This window comes from Leuresthes tenuis, unplaced genomic scaffold, assembly GCF_036924035.1.
Source record: "Leuresthes tenuis unplaced genomic scaffold, fLeuTen1.0.hap1 SCAF_10, whole genome shotgun sequence".
Taxonomy (NCBI): Eukaryota; Metazoa; Chordata; class Actinopteri; order Atheriniformes; family Atherinopsidae; genus Leuresthes; species Leuresthes tenuis.
Window position 1 is genome coordinate 16,607,738 of NW_027325364.1, and position 8,159 is coordinate 16,615,896.

Consider the following 8,159-nt stretch of genomic DNA (forward strand, 5'->3'; position numbering starts at 1 on the left):
TGGCAGCTGGTTCCACAGAGAGGGGCCTGATAGCTGAAGGCTCTGCCTCCCATTCTACTTTTATAACTCTGGGAACCACAAGTAAACCTGCAGTCTGAGAGCAAAGTGCTCTGTTGGGAAAAAATATATATGAGATATTTAAGATATGATGGAGATGGCCATTAAGAGCTTTATATGTGAGAAGATTTTTAGATTATATTCTAAATGTAACAGGAGGCAATGAAAAGAAGCTGAAACTGGATGAATACGATCTCTCTCCTGTTAGTTCTCATTAAAACTCTGGCTGCTGCATTTTGGATCAGCTGGAGGCTTTTCAGAGGATTTTTGGGACAGCCCAATAATAAACAGTTACAGTAATTCAATCTTGACATTACAAATGCATTGACTAGTTTTTCTGCATCACTCTGAGACAGGATGTTCCTGATTTTGACAATATTACAAAGGTGAAAGAAGGCAGTTCGAGAAACCTGTTTTATATGCGAGTCAAATGATAAATTCTGGTCAAAAATAGCTCCAAGGTTTCTCACTGTAGTACTGAAAGCCAAACAAAATACCATCCAGAATAAGTTCATTGCTAGGCAGTTTCTTCCTGAAGCGCTCAGGACATCCAGATCTTTGTGTCTTTGAGGCATTCTCTAAGACATGCGTAGAGTCGAGCCAACTGATTGGTTTTATCAGATTTCATTGATAAGTGTAGTTGAGTATCATCAGCACAGTAAGGGGAATTTCTTAATAATATTACCTACTGGACGCATGTATAAAGTGAAAAGAATCGGTTAAAGCACAGAACCCTGCAGAACTCCACGACTTATACTGCAGTGTGAGGAAGATTTTTCATTCACACAAACAAAATGGAATCTGTTGAATAAATATGACTTATGCAGCCTTATGCAGTTCCTTTAATCCCAATAACATGTTCAACCCTCTGTAATATAATGTTATGATTGATCATATCAAATGCAGCACTGAGATCCAACAGGACAAGCAGACCAAGAACAGATCATTGGTAACTTTCACCAGTGCTGTCTCTGTGCTATGATGCACTCTGATGAAACTCTTCAAATAGATTATTTCTGTGTTAGTGTTCATAAAAGTTGAGCTGCAACAACTTTCTCAAGAACTTTAGAGATAAAAGGGATGTTAGATAAAGATCAATAATTAGCCTACACTATTGGGCCTAGAGTAGGTTTTGTTAAGGTTTAATTACAGCAACATTACAACTCTGTGGTACATATCCTGTCAACAAAGACTGATTGATCAAATCCAATATGGAAGTGTTGATTAAGGGGGAAACCTCCTTGAACAGTCTGGTTGGGATTGTGTCTAAAATACAAGTTAATGATTTAGAGGAGACTATTGACAGAAACAGTCTCAATACAAATCAGTTTTTTTTTTCTCAGATGCTGTGTTGTCAGGTAACGTAAACTCAAAAATGGTCAGATAATGGTTATGAGTTGAATCTAATATAGAATTAAAGTTAATATTTTCAACCATGCAAATGTTGAAGTCACCCACTGCAATGACTTATCTGTACTCATCACTAACTGCGATGAAAAAATTCAGACATTCAGACAGAATTCAGACAGACTCAGAATGAGGGTGCCCAGGTAGACGATACGCAATAACAAATAGAGGAGGTCATTGTAATTTCCGCTATGGGTGAAAAAAACTGAGAGTCAGAAATTCAAAACAGCTAAAAAGTAATCTCGGGTCTAACACTGATTACTAACCCTGATCTGAATATTGCTGCCACTCCTCTGCCTGTGGTTTGAGGAATCTGAAAATTTAAATAACTGGAAAGTGTTGATTGTTTTATTGTTAACATGATCCTCCTACCTCCAGGTTTCTGAATGACAAAATATATCAATTACTTACAGAGACTTGGAAAGGAGAGATCTAATGTTTAGCAAACCAAATTTAATAAGTTAATTTTTTTTTTTTTTAGATTTTCAGGACTTGCTGGATGGTTTTGGATGGTCTGGGGGGGGGGGGGGGGGGGGGGGTAGCAGAAGGTGGGAAACTGCAGAGAAGTGTGTACAACTACAACTCTATGCCCTGGTCTCAGCTCTGGGTTGTCGTGTTTTTGGATGACTAATAAATTCGGACATATTTCTGGAAATGATAGCTGCCCCATCCAAAGTGGGATGGATGCTGTCTTTCATAATCAGGCCAGATTTTCCCAAAAAAGATTGCCAATTATCTATGTAGCCCAAGTTAGTTGCTGGCCACCACCTAGACAGCCAGCAGTTAAAGGATTACATGCAGCTAAACATGTCATCACTGGTCAGATTTGGCAAGGCTCCAGAGAGAACTTCGGGGTCCAACACTGTATTGGCAAAATTAATTTTAGTGACCTCTGACTGCCATAACCAGGTGTCATTACTACATATGTGAATAACAGTTTTACAGTATTTATGTCTATCCTGGGCCAGCAGTTTCAAATAGGATTCTACATCACCCGCTCTGGCCTCTGGCATACATTTGACTGTGGTCGCTTGTGTCTCTAACGCCATGTCTCTGACTATGGAGCTCCCAGTTATCAGGGTTTTTCACTCAGCGGGTATGTCACTGAGTGGAGAAGATGTATTAGAAATATGGACAGTATGATGGCTTGACTTTTGTTAAGGTTCACAGGTAGGCAGGATCCAAGATGGAATCAGAGACGGAATAGGTTGGTCAAATGTAAGTTGTTTATTTACGATAGTGAACTTAGGATGTGCAAAAGTGGAGGGAGTATTCGCTGCTCCATGATGCGGGTCTGTGGCTTGGTGAGGGAATAGTCTGGTTAATAGAGTATTTGGAAGTAGGAGACTGGAACCTTGGTGGAACAGGAGAGTATTTAGTAGCTGGGAAGGAAGGAAACTTGAACTGACTTTCCTGATGCTGGTTTAAGGTTAAACATTGGCGGTGCCGAGTGGCAGTGGTAGTCCTAGACAGTGCACGCTGCACTGTGCACTGACTGTGACACCCGTGGTGTTGCAGTTTGGCTCCCTGAGGCTCTTGAGCTCAGCACACGGTGGAGAGGAAATCCTTCCTCCAAGTTTTTTACAAAGTGTTTCCACAAAGCAATACTTGACACTAGAATGAACGTGAGTAACTGACTGATGAAGTTCCTACTGTTAGTGACAACAATCTGGCATTGAACTCTGGAGAGACTGGATCTTACGATTAGGAGTACCTGCAACAGCCACAGGTGTAACGCATCATGGCAATCATCAACCAGCAGCCACCAGACCCAAGAAGTAGAGGAGGAGGAGGAGGAGGAGGAGGAGGAAGTGAAATAAGCAAACCAAAACACACACAAAACCCCAGACCCTGACAACTTTGGGGCGATGCCTCCACTTCCTGACCAACATCCAGCCAGCCGGGGGTCCTGGCTGCTCGGGGTCTGCTGGAAGACAGCAGGTAGCTCCAGATGTTAGGTGGCTCCACATCGGCTATCTGGTGATTTTCAATCATTTAGAGCCGAGATTCCAATTCAGACAACCTCACTTCCAGACTACAAAAAGACCTTTATCGCTAAAGATGGCAGAGGAGAAGCTAAACATCTGAAACAGAGAACAAGTGATAGCAGGACATGGAGGGAGCTGGTAGCCATGCTAAGCTAGAGAATTTTAGACACACCGTTAGAATAGTAAAACGTGTCAAAACACCAAACATCGATAGAAATGGATGCTTGAAAAGAACAAGAAGTGTGTGATAGATCTTACAATGTAAAATAAGTCACTATAAGAAGCAATTAGTAATGTTTAATAATCCTAGAGGAGCGAACAGCCCCACAGAACACAAACAAGGTAACAGGAAGTGATGTAATATGTCTTACCGTGAAACATCAGCATGTCACCCCGATGAATGTCATCCTGTTCTCGTTTGGTACTTACTGTGGGTGTCATTCTTTGCTTGTGTGGCTAAGGAGAGGAGTTGTTCTTCAAAGGTATCAAGACTGTAATTTATCAAACATTATTCCCTGTTAGATATTAATCATTGTTGGATTTGTAGGAAGGTTTCATTATACAACCGTTATTTTTCTGTCTTACTCTGTGAATTCTACTTCCATTGTGCTCATGGATGCTCTCTTCAGCTGAATTGGACATAGTGGATATAGAGGGCTGTGCTGATCTTATGTCTTTAAGCTCAGATCACAGTTAAATTGTGTTTTCTAAACATAACGCACGAAGGGCAAAAACATCTCGCTGCTAAGCGGCCTTGTGCAAGATTTAGTTTCTTGCATGAGGCAAACAAAAGCTGGGCACAATGAAGGTTGGGCAGAGGTAGACATGTGCACTAGGCTCCACCAAACAGACGGTGGAGTTGTGCCACAGACAGGTTAGTCAGGAATTCACTCCTCATTTCATCATGGCTGTCATGCGTCATTATGATGAATTTTTGTGACTGAGATCATGAGAGACAGTTTAATGACACCCTAACCTGCAAACAAGATGATTATAACAGTGACAGCAACGTAGGCGGTTGGATAGAGAGTCTGGGGGGGGGGCAACAAACATCACTCTGCTAGGCAAACATGACAACAACAGTGATAAAGGATTTGGAGCTTATGAGAGCAGAAAGATGTGGGACTTGTTACTACCACAATGTATCTGACATGAACATGTAAAAAATAGATTATGACATTAAATTGTCCACAGTATCCCCAACCCCTCCTCGACCCACATTCACACGCACTTACCAGCATTTAAATGCACGAGTTATGACAAAAAAGGGGAAAAGAGAAATATTCTTGCATTCTCTGCCACTGAACAGACGTTGATCTTCTCAAATCCTGTGTATCTCATGTTAAATCCGTGTAATGTGGATTAAGACCTGTTGAAACGTATATATAGTTATATCACAGGATTGGTCGGACTTCTTTTCCAAATCCTCAGTTGTTTGCCTTATGAAAATGACGTTACTGACTGAGTGTCTAATACTACTCTTTAAAGTTTGAGGGTGTTAAACCCACTTGGCCATTAAAAAACAGGATTATTTTATTGATACATTGGATTTTTTTTTTTTTCCTTCAACATGATGTGATTTTTTTTGATCAGCGGCTTTAACGAGGAAAGCCAAAAAACAAACCTTCTTGTGCAGTTACTTTATACCATTGGAAATGTCTTAGATTATTTTACAATAGATTACTTAGTATTGATGTTACTTTGTCAGTAATGTTTACCACACATTTACCACATTTAAAAGTAAGGACATAGAACCCACAGTGATTTAATAGAAGCTTTAGGTCCTCCCACAACATTTCCACTGGATTAAGGTCAGGATTTTGATTTAGCCATTCCAAAACATTAGACTCATGCCGTTTCAACCATTCTTTAGAGGGAAGATTTGTGTGATTAGGGGCCTTGTTTTTCTGTAAGACCTACTTTCTCTTGTAATTCAGTTCAAGGATTGATCTTCTGATATTTTCTGTCAGACTTTTTGCCTGGTAAAATTCAAAATTCATTGTTCTCTCACTGATGGCTAACTGTCCTCACCTAGTTACCTCAAAAACAAGGTTCTTCAACTGGAATGCTGCATTTTTCTCTCAGTAAACATAACACTTCACTTTCCAGCCAAATATGCCCACTTTGTCTGTGGCTGCTTTTTTTTTTTTTGTGGTCCTACAACAAACTGTAGATGGGTCAGCAGTGTTCTTAAAGTAGCTTTGGATATACTCATTACAGCACTACATTAAAGCATAGAATGTATGTGACAGGTTAATACAGCCAGAACATTTTCACTCATGAATGTGTTAACCGCAGTTTTGAAGTCACCGGTCTGGTTTTAAGTAGGCGGCTGGAGTTGGTGGGTGATACTTGAAACCTAATCGGACATTAATATTTATCTTTGAGGTTATCTATCTAGCTGTAGAATTGTTTGTAATAATGGGCAGTAGCACACTTAGCAGAGGGAGAGAACAAAGTCAGTGGCAATATAATGACCTGTGGAAAAAATGTATTACATTATTACTTCATCAAAGAGATTCAGTCTTTTTGAATGCCTCTATCCTCTCACCTCCCAACTGATCGAAGCACATAGCCTCCCTTCCCTCCCAGTCTGGTTCAAATGGAGGTCTTGTCACATTAAAAGGGAGTTCTCTACACAGTCCTCCGCCAGTCCATGCATGCTCAACACAGGGGACTGAATAAAATTAAATTTTTTAAGCAAATGTTTGTTTTCCTTGGCTACGATGTATGTATTGTAAAAAGGAACAAAATGGCTGGTTTGGATTAAATTTGGATTTTGGATTCCAATGGATTGTTATAAACTGGATTTTGATTTGAGCACAATTAATTACATTTTAACTGGATTTAGTGAGATTTTTATTTCTCTCTCTGTTCAAAGTGCCTTGAGGTGTCATGTGGTGAACTGGAGCTGTGTAATTGAATTGAATTGAATTTAATATAAGTGAAGTAAAGTGGACTGCTTTGAATTGAAATCTTATTAAAATTGAATTGGAGTGATTTGTAACCAGAGATGTTTTCTTCAGTGGTATTGCATTTCAAGGCCCTTGCACATTAGCTTCACATCTGACGCTGTATGACTGTGTGCATGTTTCATTTAGTATTTGCTTTAAAGAGATCGTTGTTGCTCGCACACTCAGGTGGAAGGTAACACTGATCATAAATTCCCTCTATTTGTACACAATTTGTCTGACTGTGTAATCATGGGGCGCAAGTTGTGTTACGATGATTTCCTTACTTCTTCCAATATGATAAGCAAACAGTTCTCTTTCAGATAAGACTTTGATAGATCCAAAATTCCCCCAAATTAAACAGGGCACTCACGATTAATTGTCAACCCAATAAGTGAAAACGCTCAAGTCTACACTTCAGTGACTGCAACAACTACTCATCCTTCACATACATTACCACTGACAGGTATGTAATATTTGATAGTTTTTTTCTCAATAAATGAATGGTCCAATATTTTTATCTAATTTTTCAATTGGATTCTATTTATATAGGTTGAATAGTATTGAAAATCTGATGATCTTTCAGATCTTTTCCATGCAAAAACATAGAACATTTACACAACTTTATACAGTACATATCAAGAAAGAAAAAATAACATGCAGATGCACACACAAACACAGGCATAAACCAACATCTACAATGCCACTTAATCCCTGCTCAGAGCAGCCTGCGCAGGCACTGTTCATGAGGATGACTTTTTTCCCAACATGCCATTAAATCCCCCTCAATACTAAAAATGATGCTGCTGAGTCCCAACTGAGTCTCACTGTCAACAGCCATTTATTCTCTTCTCACTCATTAAATTATTAATTTGCCCACTCACTCTTGTGATGCATGATTTCTCAAACCTGTGTCCTCACTGCTTTCCTGATATCAAAATGTCCATTTTTGTTACAGATTCATGAGATGAAAATAGTGATTAGTGAATGGTGGCCACAGAGCGAAAAACAACAACTTAGTGCTTCATCAACACAGCAGCATAGGCCAATGTTTTTTTATCCAGAGAAATGAATAAATAGCCACCTAGCGCTTCTTTAACACATGTGCTGAACACCTGCTAGATGCTGCAGATCTGCTAAGTCCCAACCTGTGATTTTTTCATCCCACAAATAAACAGCAGCCAGGTGAAAACGACGCCTTCTCCTGACTCCACAGGAGACCTCGACCTACTGAAAGCGCTAGCAGCTGTCAGCCGTAAGTAAGCATGAGGGTGGAGAGCCAGAGCAGTGGTGAATTTATCAGGTCACAGTAAGTTGCCATTTCTCAGACTTGCTTGGAAGATGAGAGACACAAGTAGGCACAAAGATTCTGGGTGTGTGTCAGAGAGAAAGACTGAAATTGTTTGGTGAGCAAAGCATGTGTTCACATTGACTTACTTATGTGTACCTCCAGTGTCAAATATAAGTTTCACTGCATTTCAGGAAAATGCAGTGCTCTGTGTATTGACATTTGTGTGTGCAGTGGGTGTGAATGGAGCTGTTTGATACAACTGCTGATCCAGTCTTGGCAGTGAGAATGACCACACTTATTGAATGACTGCCTGAGTACTCTAACGATGTAACATTACCATACCAAACAATGAAAAATTCATGTTACAAGTTGGTGTTGGTGCAGTTGGTGCTCTCAGGAATTCATTTGCTGTTTGATATTCTAACTTGCCATCTCAGCAGGCACTATTGTATGATTGGATGCACG

General features: G+C 39.9%; 1 pseudogene; it reads right to left on the reverse strand.

Moving 5' to 3' along the window:
* Window positions 1–2,048: 2,048 nt before the first annotated feature.
* LOC140316973 (uncharacterized) lies at window positions 2,049–3,459 on the reverse strand (annotated as a pseudogene).
* Window positions 3,460–8,159: the final 4,700 nt, after the last annotated feature.